The 13630-nt window shown below is 38.8% G+C and overlaps 1 non-coding gene across 1 annotated transcript; it reads right to left on the reverse strand.

Annotated features, from left to right (window-relative positions):
- Window positions 1–5515: 5515 nt before the first annotated feature.
- LOC119866270 lies at window positions 5516–5621 on the reverse strand. Its single transcript, XR_005379592.1, has one exon. It is a non-coding gene; the product is annotated as a U6 spliceosomal RNA (small nuclear RNA).
- Between the last annotated feature and the right edge of the window lie 8009 nt (window positions 5622–13630).

Raw genomic sequence — 13630 nt, forward strand, 5'->3', positions numbered from 1 at the left:
GTTTTGTTTACAGACTTGGGATTTTGGACAGATATCACTGGGACAGCTCACCTTTGCTCTACAAACACATCTGGGCCCTCAATCAGAATATCTCAAATGGGGATCCCTGGGTGGCTCAGTGGTTTGGTGCCTGCCTTTGTCTGAGGGTGTGATCCTGGAGTCCCGGGATCGAGTCCCGCGTCGGGCTCCCGGCACGGAGCCTGCTTCTCCCTCTGCCTGTGTCTCTGGCTCTCTCTATCTATCATGAATAAATAAATAAAATCTTTTTTTTTTTTTAAATAAATAAAATCTTAAAAAAAGAAGAATATCTCAAATGTCTAGGGCCAGGAGTCGCTGAGGCCCAGCTAGTTAGGCACCTGTCTCCTCCTTTCATGTAATCTCAGATCTCACCAGGTGGATGTCTCTGATCCTTGGATCTCCAAGAATGACTTTTCCACATAAGAGGAAATGGAAGTCACCATTCTCTTAAGACCTGGACCCCCAAAAATGAGGATAACATCACTGCTGCCCTGTTCTAGGGCTCAAAGCAGTTCACAGCAGATCCACATTCAGGAGGAATGACATAAATCCAAACTGTCAAGGAAAGCAACATCTAAGAATTTGTGGCCATTCTTAATCTGTCTCATATCACTGCAGTGATTCTGCATCAATAGAGTCTACAGAAGTTCCCTAAGAGAGTCAAGAATCAGGCCAACTCCCCATAGAGGAAGGAACCCAGCTTGAGGAGCGGGTCAAGCGAGCCCTTGGCCACATGCTGCCCATGTTTACAAATGTTCTTATTTCATGACAGTCACTGAAATCTACACATTGGTATTCTTTAGAGGTGAAGTCTGGTCCAAACACACTAACTTGTTCATGGCCGTACAGTTAGCAGAAGAGCTGAAGCTCAAGCTGGGTCCATTCCTTCCGGTGGAATATTCCAGCAGCCAGTGCTTCAGCAAGGACTTTCCATCTGGACCCACTGCGTGACAGCACACCATTTCCTGAATGACCTCCATCCTTCTTAGAACAGGAGGACATAGATAGCAAGACACTCTCTGAAATTAAATGGGTCTCATGTTCCCTGCCTGCAAAAGACGAGACAGCCTCCAACACGGGCCTCCCCGCCTGTGGGACACACGGGTGCCTCCACGTCCTGAGATCCCACTGCACACAAACACACCCTCACTCCCTTCCCATTTGCAAGAAACAGGTGGCTTCCTACCTGCACAAACCAAGGGTCTGGAGAGGAGACAAGGTCACTCAATATGAAGTCCAATGGATTTGACACTTGCCCCATTTGGGAGTAAAAAATGGCCATTACCTTGATCCCCTAAACCAAAGACCTCACTAAAAAGGAGAATTACAGACCAATGTCCCTGATGAACACAGATGCAAAAATTCTCACGAGGATACTAGCCAATAGGATCCAACAGTACATTAAAAGGATTATTTACCATGACCAAATAGGATTTATTCCTGGAGTACAAAAGTGGTTCAACATCTACAAATCAACAAATGTGATATATCTCATTAATAAATAAAGGACAAGAACCATATGATCCTCTCAACAGATGCAGAAAAAGCATTTGACAAAATACAGCATCTTTTTTAATTAAAACTCTCTGCCAGGTGGGGATAGAGAGAACATACCTGAATATCATAAAATCCATCTATGAAAAACCCACTGTGACTATCACCCTCAACAAGGAACACTAAGAGCTTTTCCCCAAAGGTCAGGAACATGCAGGGATGCTCACTCCCACCACTGTTGGTCAACATAGTACTATAAGTCTTAGCCTCAGCAATCAGACAACAAAAAGGAATAAAAGACATCTAAACTGGCAAAGAAAAAAAAATAAACTGTCAAAGAAGAGGTCAAACTTTCATTCTTTGCAAGCAAGATGATACTCTATGTAGAAAACCCAAAAGACTCCACCCCAAAATTGTTAGAATTCATACAAGGATTCAGCAAAGTGGATATAAAATCAATGCACAGAAGTTAGTTGCATTTCTACACACTAACAATGAGGCAGAAGAAAGAGAAATCAAGAATTGGTCCCATTGATAATTGCACCAAAAACCATAAGATACCCAGGAATATACCTAATCAATGAGGTAAAGGATCCATGCTCTGAAAACTATAGAACATTTATGAAAGTAATCGAAGAAGACACAAAGAGATGGGAAAACATTCCATACTCATAGATTAGAAGAACAAATATTGCTAAAATGCCTATGTTACCCCCTCAAAAATCTATACATTCAATGCAATCCTTATCAGAATACCATGAACATTCTTCACAGAGCTGGAACAAACAATCCTAAAATTTGTATGGAACCAGAAAAGACCCCAAATAGCCAAAGGAATATTGGGGAAAAAAACCCCACAAAGCTGGGGGCATCACAATGCCAGATTTCAGGTTGTACTATAAAGCTGTGATCATCAAGACAGTGTGGTCCTGGCACAAAAACAGACACATAGATCAATGGAACAGAATAGACAGCCCAGAAATGGACCCTCAATTCCATGGTCAACTAATCTTTGAAAAAAGAAGAAAAGACTATCCAGTGGAAAAAAGGCAGTCCCTTCAACAAATGGTGTTGGGAAAATTGGACAGCCACATGCAGAATGAAACTGGACCATCCTCTTACACCATACACAAAAGTAGACTCAAAATGGATGAAAGGCCTTAATGTGAGACAGGAATCCAACAAAATCCTAGAGGAGAACACAAGCAGCAGCCTCTTTGACATTGGCTGCAGCAACTTCTTAGTAGACATGTCTCCAAAGGCAAGGGAAACAAAGGCAAAAATGAACTATTGGGACTTCATCAAGATAAAAACTTTTACACAGCAAAGGGAACAGTTGACAAAACTAAAAGGCAACCTACAGAATGGGAGAAGATGTTTGGAAATGTCTTATCAGATAAAGGGCTAGTTTCCAAGATCTATAAAGAACTTACCAAACTGAACATCCAAAACACAAATAATCCAGTCAAGAAATGAGCAGAAGACATGAATACAGTTCTTCAAGGAAGACATCCAGATGGCCAACAGACACATGAAAACATGTTCCACATCACTCAGTATCAGGGAAATACAAATCAAAACCACAATGAGATATGATCTCATCAGTCAGAACGGTTAAAATTAAAAACTCAGGAAACAATAGATGCTGGCAAGAATGCAGAAAAGGGGAACTCTTTTGCGCTGTTCTTGGGAATGCAAGCTGGAACAGCCACTCTGGAGAACAGTCTGGAGGCTCCTCAAAAAGTTAAAAATATAACTTCCCTATGACCCAGCAATTATAATAGTAGGTATTTTTCCAAAGGATACGAACCTAGTGATCCAAAGGGGCTCCTGCACCCCAACATTTACAGCAGTGATGTCCACAACAGCCAAACTTTGGAAAGAGCCCAGATGCCCATTGACAGATGAATGGACAAAGGAGATGTGGTCTGTATATACAATGGAATATTACTCAACCATCAAAAGGAATGAAATCCTGCCATTTGCAAGGACAAGGATAGAACTAGAGGGTATTATGCTAAGTGAGATAAGTCAATCAGAGAAAAACAAATACCACATAATTTCACTCATAAGTGAAACTTAAGAAACAAAACAGATGAACATAGGGAAAGGGATGGAAAAATAAAATAAGTTGGAAATAAACAGGGATGCAAACTATAAGAGATTCTGAACTCTAGGAAAATACTGAGGGAAGTGGTTGGGGGGATGGCGTAAAGGGTGATGAGGATGAAGGAGGGCACTTGATGTGACGCACCCTGCCTGTTGCATAGAAGTGATGAATCAGGGATCCCTGGGTGGCGCAGTGGTTTGGTGCCTGCCTTTGGCCCAGGGCACGATCCTGGAGACCCGGGATCGAATCCCACGTCGGGATCCCGGCGCATGGAGCCTGCTTCTCCCTCTGCCTGTGTCTCTGCCTCTCTCTCTCTCTTTCTCTCTATCATAAATAAATAAAAATTAAAAAAAAAAGAAGTGATGAATCACTAAATTCCGTCCCTGAAACTAATAATACAGTATATGTTAACTACATTTAATCTAAATAAAGAATGGGGGAGAAAAAGCATTCAACATTCACCATGAATGACACAAATAAGTAACTAGTTTAAACATTCTTTATTTTGAGACTGGTATAGATTTTAGCCAGCTAAAGTTGGAAAATTCTACAGGGATGCGATCCATCTGATTCAATGCATCTATTCCCGAAACAGAGTACATTGTATTGTCTTAATCTCTGTTCCACTGACTCTGCTGATATGTTTCTATACCGCTACCGCTTAATGACATTTTTAGACTTTATCAAAGACCCTGTAATGTGTCACTTTAGGCTCAGTACAGTGAAGTACTGAGCAGCCCCTGGAGCTGCCTTTCCCAATATCCACTCCAGAGATTAGATTAAGTCAATCACCCTCATGTATCCTCCCAACCCCCCTTGCCAGTGATTCATTAAGAGATATCAGGGAACCCATCGCTCTGCTCTCACACTCAAAGTAAATCTTAAATGATAAAAATTAATAGCACAAAAAAGCTATCAAGTTAGTTCTGTCGTGATCTTCCTTTTCACCAGGGAAGCTGGCCTCATAAATTGAGATTGGAAAATTCCCTTCTATTTCTATTTTGTAAACAGTTTCAGAAGAAGAGGTATTAATTCTTTACATGTTTGGTAGAATCCAGCTGGGAGGTCATCTAGCCCTGGATTCTTGTTTTTTTGGGAGGTTTTTGATTACTGATTCAATTTCTTTTCTGTTTATCGGTCTGTTCAGGTTATCTATTTCTTCCTGTTTCAGTTTGGGTAGTTTATATGCTCCTAGGACCGCATCCATTTCTTCCAGATTGCCTGATTTGTTGGCATATAATTGTTCATAATATTCTCTCGAAATTATAATTTTTCAGTGTTGGTTGTTATCTCTCCTTTTTCATTCATGACTTTATTTATTTTGGTCCTTATTCTTTTCTTTTTAATAAATCTGGTTAGAGGGCTATCGATCTCATTAATTCTTTCAAAGACCTTGCTCCTAGTTCCATTGATCTGTTCTATTTTTTTTTTTCTATATCATGGACTTCTGCTCTAATTTTTATTCATTCCCTTCTCCTGCTGGGTTTATTTGCTGTTCTTTCTCCAGCTCCTTTAGGTATAAGGTTAGGTTGTGTATTTGAGACTTTTCTTATTTCTTGAGAAAAGTCTGTAATGCTCTGTACTTCCCTCTTAGGACTGCCTTTGTGGCATCCCAAAACTCTTGAACTGCTGTGTTTTCATTTTCATTTTCTTCTGTGTATTTTTAAAATTATTCTTTAGTTTTCCTGTTTGACCCATTCATGCTTTAGTAGGATGCTCTTTAACCTCCATGTATTTGTGGTCCTTCCAAATTATTTCTTGTGGTTGACTTCAAACTTTAAAGCATTGTGGTCTGAAAATAAGAATGGGATAACTCAGTCTTTTGGTATCAGTTGAGACATGATTTGTGACCCAATATGTGATCTATTCTGGAGAATGTTCCACGTGCATTCAAAAAATATGAAATCTTTCACAAATTTGCATGTCATCCTTGTGTGGGGCCATGCTAATCTTCTCTGTATCATTCCAATTTTAGGAAATGTGCTGCAGAAGTCAACACTATTGAATGCTTTTTAACTGTTTAATTGTTTGACAAATTGTATCTAAAGTATTAGGACACCGTCTTGTCTTTCTTTTTGTTTTAAACTCCCTTTTTTTCATCTTTGCTTTGTCAAACAAGAGTTTAATTTAAAGCAAACAGCCTGAGAAGAAAAAAAAATGCTATTTTTCTTCCCTTGGACTCTTCATTGAATTAAATTATAATTGGGGCAAATTTTCAAGTGTTTGCCCTCGTGTTTGGTCTTCAGTAAATATAAAGCAGATGCTAAAACATTAAATCATGTGTAAAGCCAGCTTATACAAACTACAAAGAAATTTCTTCCAAATGATACATTTGGAATTGGAGCTTTTGGAACTTTCCCGCCAGAGATGGGTTTGAAGTCCTGATCGGAAGGTGTTGTCTGACCTCGGTCTTTCTTTTCCTTATACTGGAATCAATTCTGTTATGACCTCATTAGTTGTGCAGCAAAAACTGCTAAGCTTTGGGGTGAGCTCTGTTTACTACATGCCAAAGTAATTTCACATGATTTATAATTGGAATTTAGTGAAGAAAGATTTTTGTTTCATTTTTTCTTAATTTTATCATTATAAAACAAGTATATGCTTCCATATCACTAAAGAGCCAACACCAAGTATGGAAATTTTAAGGTAGGTTGAAAGGCAGGTTGTTTTAGTCTATTATTAATGAAGCCAAGAAACCTCCTAAATCCCTATACTTTCAGCAAGTTTGTTTCACCTGAGAATTTGCAATCCATAAGTTCTTATCACTTGTTCCCCAACATTGGCCGTAACAGAGTTCAGAGAGTCAGAATTTGCTAGCACACACCAGTAGTCTCGGACCCACAGAAATAACTGGGTGCTTCAAACAACAGTCTACAAACAAATGTTTCACTAATTTTTATATTTGCATGTGTTGCCTCAACAGATGATATTAGAAAAATGGCAACATATAGGTGACTCTATAGGTGATTTTGTCTATTTGTTCTAATTAATTAGCTGTTAGGTTCATTGTTTAACAAAGTGAGTCATAAATATTCAGTATTATTAACTTCTCTTACTAGCAGTAAGCAGTGCTTTATAAAATATAGTTCATGGAATGCCTGGGTGGTTCAGTGGTTGAGCGTCTGCCTTTGGACTCAGGACATGATCTGAGTCCTGCAATTGAGTCCCACATTGGGCTTCCAGCATGGAGACTGCTTCTCCCTCTGCCTGTGTCTCTGCTTCTCTCTCTCTCTCTCTCTCTCTCTCTCTCTCTCTGTCTCTCATGAATAAATAAAATATTAAGAAAATAAAAATAAATAAATAAAATATAGTCTGAAAGACAATGTATTTTAGGTCTAAGATTGGTTTTATATTTTCATTAATTTATACTGAACCCTTGAGTAAAGGGATATTTATGGTTCTGATTTTATATTACCTTCCTTTGAGCAAGAAGGAAGTTGTATATATTTTGTTTCCTATTTTATATGGAGAAAAGAAAGACATTTTTAAAAATCTTATTTATTTATTCATGAGAGAGGCAAAGACGTAGGCAGACAAAGAAGCAAGCTCCATGCAGGGAGCCTGATGTGGGACTCGATCCCAGGACCCCAGGATGATGCTCTGCGCTGAAGGCAGATGCTCAACCACTGAGCCACCCAGGCGCCCCAAGAAAGACATTTTTAAAAAGAAGATTCCACAACCCCTTGCTAGCTGTGTGGGGAAAATTCTTAATCATCTTCAATCTTAATATAGTTGAATAACAATAAATTGGCAGGACAGTATATCCCTCTAGAGTTTACTGGTGAATAAAATGAAATATGCCCAAAGATAAAGTGCTTAGAACAATTTCTGGAAAAGGGTAATAATAATTATTAAATTATTAAAGTAATAATCATTATTTTGTTACATTATGCATTATCCTCTTACTTGAAGCTTTTCAGGAGAGCTACCACTGGTTTTAGTACTATATGCAAAAACACATTCTTCTCCTGAGCAATCTGTGTTTTTACCACAAGGCTTGTGAATTGTATAATGATGACATTTGCCTGAGTGCCAGAAATCTTAAAGCCAGGCTGATGCTCCAAGCCTCCATCCTCAAATATATTTGTACGGATCAAGGCAGGCTGGATTATTTTGCAACAGCAAAGACATCAACATTTCAAGGATTTCTCGAGACAATAGTTTAGCTCCTCCTCCCACAAAGAACACTGTAAACTCTGAGAAGCCGTGGGCCAATAATGTCATTGCCCGCTTTCACACTGGAGCTAACTCACTGTATCTCCAACCAATTATTATCATTTCTTCCCAATATCAAGCTCTAGAATTTTGTTTTCCTGGTTCAGGAAGCTGGTTGCTGAACATTTAACCAGCACACTTTACATTAATAAGCAGTTTTCCTGAGTTCCCTTGCAAAGTAAAAACATGGAAATTCACACATTGGCCTTTTGAGTGTTTCCAGCTAGAATTTAAAGGATTCAAAATAAATATAGAAAGTAATGGAGGTACTCTTTTAGATGGGGTGAATGGGGAAGGGCTCTCTGCAAGGAATAAAATTTAAGCAAGGAGGCCATCCCTGTGGCCGAAGGGGAAATGGCAAATACAAAGGCTCTGAAGTATGTTTGAGAACTAGCAGGCAGGGAACATGGTTAGAGAGTTATTTGAAGTGTAGTCAGAGATGAAGTCAGAGAAGTAGCCAAGGGTCGGTTCCTGTAGGGCTTTGTATGCCTGCACAAGAAACCTGGACCTTATACTAAGTGAAATGAAGATCTGCTGGACAATGTTGAGAAGGGGATCGACATTCTGTGACTTCAGATTCAAAGCACCATTTGCAGCTGTCCTTTAAAGAATAATGTCTCTGTGTGTGGACTGAGCAACAGCAGGATGGAAACATTATTTCCTGAGCAGCAAACACTGGAGGAAGAGCAGGGCCTGGAGGCCACAAGTGGAGGAAATTCGAAAGCTCAGTTCTTTGTCAGACCAGGATCTGGGTATTGCGCAGAAATAGGAAACTATAAGATATGTTGATATATTTTATTCTGATATGTTGACCTACTTTAGTTTGAGCAATACACTGTGATGAGAATAGAGAATAGAGAGATGTTGAACATTTGTGTGAGGGGCAGGATTTGTATGCAGTATATTTAAGACAATTTCCTACAATGACCTTCACAGAAAAGGAAAAAGATTGAAACCAATAAGCTTGGAAACTCAGTGGCTCTGAGGCCATTCAATCAGGATAAGAGACTATTTCAGATATGTCCTTGAATAAGTACGCAGAATGATTCACTCTGTTAAAGAATGCATCCACGCCTGAAGTTTGGGCTCTGACAAGTATGCTTTTTCGGATTCTCCTCAAAGAATAGTTTCTCTCACTTAATTTTTTTTTTCTCCCAGGTGTCATCACTTACTCATTCCATTTACCTGAATTTTACGTTTGAATGCTTTTAATTCGGTGTATTAATGGGCAAAATATGTACAATTCCTATTCATGTCAAAACCATATTCTATTTGTGCTTTCTCTTCCACCAAATCATCAAGCATTTTTTTTTTTATGTTTTCGTAGTTAAATAACTTACTTGACTGTTATAAATTGCTATTTGCCCAGACACTTCTGGGGATATTCTCAAGATTTGTTTTCATTTGTTATATTTGAATACGAGGGGCAGATCCAAGATTATTATCTATAGTCATGCGCTGTAATTGAATACAATTATGAGTAATTATTTTAGTTTTAAGGATTTCCAAACACTGAAGTTATCACTTTGTGGTGAAGGAGGATAATGCAGCCCTTCACTTGCTTGTAGCCTGGCCTCTACCTGTGCACAGATGGAACTGAGAACCCAATACAGCTGTCTTCCTGAAGGAGCCACGGCCCTCACTGGCCTTTCTGTTGGGGGGGAAGCTTGTGTGCCTGATACTGGATGTTGTTGGAGGCTTATGTTCGTTTTTACGTTTTGCTCTTCATTCTTGTTTTTTGATTCAAATATTGTCTTTTCTCTCTCTGAGTCTTTGAAGTATCAATTAAAAAGAATAATGGATATTAGAGATTTTTTATCTTTAAATGTTAATCAGAGAAACAATAAACTGACATTAATTCCTTAATTCTAAGCTCCGTTAGTGCTATATTATTTCTGAAATCAACTCTATGAAGTGATTCGTATTAATATTACTATACTATAAATACTATAATGCAGGCATAAAAGAGTATTTGCTATAGATCACACAGGTAGTATATTGAGGAGTAGTAATTTGAACCCAAGAAACTTGATGCTAAAACTCATTTCTTAGCCATTAGCATTCATTGCTTGTTTTACTCTGTACTATGCTGGGATGCACGCCAGACACAGTAGAAAATCAACTAGGTGTCATATATTAGGAAGAAATCTGGTAACATACAGAGACTAATAAGTCATGTTTTCCCTAGCTCTTTGCTCCATCAACTGCCACACCAGCATTTTGGCAGAAGAGTGTATTTCCTGGCTTCAAAATCAGTAAAATAGCTGATTAAAGCTTCCATGAAAGTAGCTCCTCTTGACTTTTCAATAACATCAAGAAACCACACTTGTCCCTATACCTTTGCCCCTAGTGGGCCTCACTCCCTCCCTAAAATTCATGTTGTCTTTTTATGCTCTTGCTATCATGCTTCAGTTTGAGGGAAACAAAGCAAGCCCTGGCAGGCCAAAAATGTGTTGGCCCTATCGGTGGTGCTCTGCTGTTGCCAGGAGCTGGCCTCGCAGCAAGGCCTTGCTGTTCTGTCAAACGTAAACAATTTCACAGAACAGCAGCTCAGACAAGGCCACTCGGTGACTGTGATAGATCAAGAAGAAACAAATACACTCCCTTATCATATAAGCAAGAACACTGTTTAAAGCATAAAAATGAGCAAACGTCCCCATAACAGCTAATATCAAAGACCACAGCCCCTTTGCCTATCGCATGTTCAGCGAACTTCATTCCACCAACCATGTAGACCAGACTTATTTGAGGACCAACTGTGGGTTCATCCCACATCCCGAGAACATCCAAACCAAGTCAAAGACCTACTTCCTTAAGCTTATTTGGATAGAGATACCTTGGAATCAGTGAATAAGAAGGGGAGGAGGGCAGGGAGTGGGGGTGAATGGGTGACAGGCACTGAGGGGGGCACTTGATGGGATGAGCACTGGGTGTTATTCTGTATGTTGGTAAATTGAACACCAATAAAAAATAAATTTATTATAAAAATAAGAAAGAAATGCAGCTGGAAGCCAGCACTGCGAATGTGCCAGGGAAAATAAATGGAACACCGGGGTCTCCTTTTCATAGACATTAGGGATGGTGTATTTGTCTCTCTCCTCTGCTTTCTCTCCTCTTTTCTGGCTCCAAAATATTACTAACCCTAAAGGTAAATAATTTTATGTATGTAGCTTATTATCTGCTTCCTTTTCAGTCGGATGTCCATTTTGGTCCAGTTGGCTGTGACCAAGAGGTGCTAAGTCACACAGTACAGGCGTACTTCACAGAAGGTATTTTTGGGTGAGTTCTCTGTCTTCCAAAGTATCTTTAAATTTTAAAAGATAAATAAAATCACAACTCTAAGGAAAAGTTGATGTTTCTGTCCACTTATCTTGATTTTATCTTGTACAATGTATCAACTGTGTTAGTAGATGAAGGTGCACTTGCAAATGATATATAAATAGAAGTCTTAAATTCAGACTTATAAAGTGGTCTTAGTTACCCAAGAATACAAGAGTCGATACCCTTGCCAATGAAATCTTCTCAGAGAGGCACATATATTCCCCATTACAGATGGTCAACACACCATGGCCATATTTCATTCCCAGTATTTTAAAATCATACTTTAAATTTAGTAGAATACAGGAATGTATACACTCTAGTGAGTACAGGAAATTAAAATATATATGATTTATTAACACATGGTCATATTCTTCTTTTATATTGCTATAGATATGTATCCATATATTGCCAAAGTCTAATAAGATTGAATACAAAACTAATAAGACCCATGGTATTTTACTATAAAACAATCCAATTGATTCAGGTACATAATCAGGAGAAACAGCTTCAAGTAAGTGAGAAAAAACAGATGACATGCAAACATGAGGACAATTTCACTGCTGTATTCTCTTCATGACTTCAAGTTTTGTTGGGACGCAGGACAACTACACAGGACTAGCTATTTATTTATTTTTTAAATTTTTTTAAAATGTGTATTTATTTATGATAGTCACAGGGAGAGAGAGAGAGAGAGAGAGAGAGAGAGGCAGAGACACAGGCAGAGGGAGAAGCAGGCTCCATACAATGGGAGCCCGATGTGGAGCCCGATGTGGGATTCGATCCCGAGTCTCCAGGATCGCGCCTTGGGCCAAAGGCAGGCACCAAACCACTGCGCCACCCAGGGATCCCAGGACTAGCTATTTAGATATCAAGACATATACAACAATTTTCCTATAGCACTATTCATAACAGTCCCAAGATGGAAGCAGACCTAGCTGGGGTTTCCAATAGTGATAAATTCAGAAAATGTGGCACTTTACAACCATGGCAATGAACTACTTATTCATCGTAACATGGATGACCCTTAGATACATAATATTGAGCAAAAGAAAGAAAATGTGAAAAGAAGACATTCAATATACTTAAGGTCCAGGTTAGGCAAGGCTGCATGGTGGTGGAAGCAGTGAGCTCCGGGCCTGCCAGGGGCAAGCAAACCTGAGAGGGCCAGAGGCTGAAATCACAGGTGCTGGTGGTGAACGTCCTATTTCTCTATCTTCTTTGCAGTTACCTGGCCATGTTCACCTTGTGAAATGGTTCCATGCACTTTCCTGTATGCATGTTATCTTTCAAAAAAAAAAAAAAACTATTTAAAAATGATTTAAATATGTATTTACCTAAATTCTGGTGATGTCAAACACCCTTTATGTGCTCCTCTGACATCCACGTATCTTCATTAGTGAACCATCCCTTCATTGCTTTTGTCCATGTTTAATTAAGATTGTTTACTTCTAGGTGATTTCGATCTGAGAGTGCTTTTATGCTCTATATCCTGTATCTGTACCAGATATGTGGTTAAATTACTTTATTCTGTACCATGTAGCTTATCTCTTTATCATTGTATTGGTGCCTTTCACAGAACAAAAATATTTAATTATTATAACGTCCAATTTTCAATGTTATCTTTTATGTATGATTGTGTATTTTGTGTCAAATCTAAAGATTTTATGCTACTTTTTTATTTTCTAAAAGTTTTATAGTTTTTATGTCTTACATTTAAGTCTGTGATCCATTTTGTACAAATTATGAGAATTTGTTCCCCATGGACATCCCATAGTTGCAGATTAGTTTGGTGAAAGGACTATTTTTCCTTCATTAAGGTGCTTTTGAACACTGGTCAAAATCAGCTGGGCATATTTCTGTAGGTCTGTTTTGGGTTCTGGGCTTATCCTATGCCAGAACACATCATCTGGATTAATAGAGCTGTATGCTGAGTCTGGAAATTTGATAGACTAATTTCCCCTTTTTATTCTTCTTTTTCAACTACCATAGGACCCAACAATTACCTTCCTGGGCATTTATCCCCAGGAAGTAAAGATTTATGTTCGCACAAAAACTTGTCCATGAATGTTTATAGCAGTCTTATTCACAATAGTCCAAATGTGGAATCAACCCTGCTGTCCTTCAACAAGAAACAAATGGCATTGGACTGCATCTCAGCAATGAAACATAAACAAAACGAACTCCTGGGGTACCCAAAAACTAGGTGAAGTTTCTGAGAATTACACTGAATGAAAAAGCCAATCATTAGGATCATTTAGCGCATTCCTCCCTTTATATAATTTCTTAAAATAGTCAAATTATACATGTGGAGAAGAGATTAGTGGTTGTCAGGGTCTAAGGAGGGTCTGAGGTCTGTAGACAGGTGGACGTGACTGTAAAAGAACAACGTGAGGAACCCTTACAGTGACGAAAATATTCTTTATCTTGACTGCAGCCATGTCAGTATCCTGCTTGCAATACTTGGAGGTATTA

Source organism: Canis lupus, chromosome 26 (assembly GCF_011100685.1).
Source record: "Canis lupus familiaris isolate Mischka breed German Shepherd chromosome 26, alternate assembly UU_Cfam_GSD_1.0, whole genome shotgun sequence".
Classification (NCBI taxonomy): domain Eukaryota; kingdom Metazoa; phylum Chordata; class Mammalia; order Carnivora; family Canidae; genus Canis; species Canis lupus.